Raw genomic sequence first — 290 nt, forward strand, 5'->3', positions numbered from 1 at the left:
GGTAGGTCCCGCTGGCAGGTGCTGCGCTTGGGGGTTCGGACCCTGCGACGCCGCACCCCGCACTCCTGCCCAGGCCCCTGGGATCCCGTAGGTCCCACCACGCCCTGTCTCCGACCTTCACCCCGAGGGCAAATCGCGATTGTCCCCGCTAAAGCCCAAGGATTCAGTGATGGCCTAAGGGTCGCGGGCTAGGCTGATCGCTCTCGGATGCCCGCACCCTCCTACAACTCCTTTCTGCCCCGGATGTCAAGCCCCTGGGGGCTGCTGCCCAGCCTGGGGGCGGGGGCAGG

The sequence above is a fragment of the Pteropus alecto genome, unplaced genomic scaffold (assembly GCF_000325575.1).
Source record: "Pteropus alecto unplaced genomic scaffold, ASM32557v1 scaffold110, whole genome shotgun sequence".
In the NCBI taxonomy this organism is placed as follows: Eukaryota; Metazoa; Chordata; class Mammalia; order Chiroptera; family Pteropodidae; genus Pteropus; species Pteropus alecto.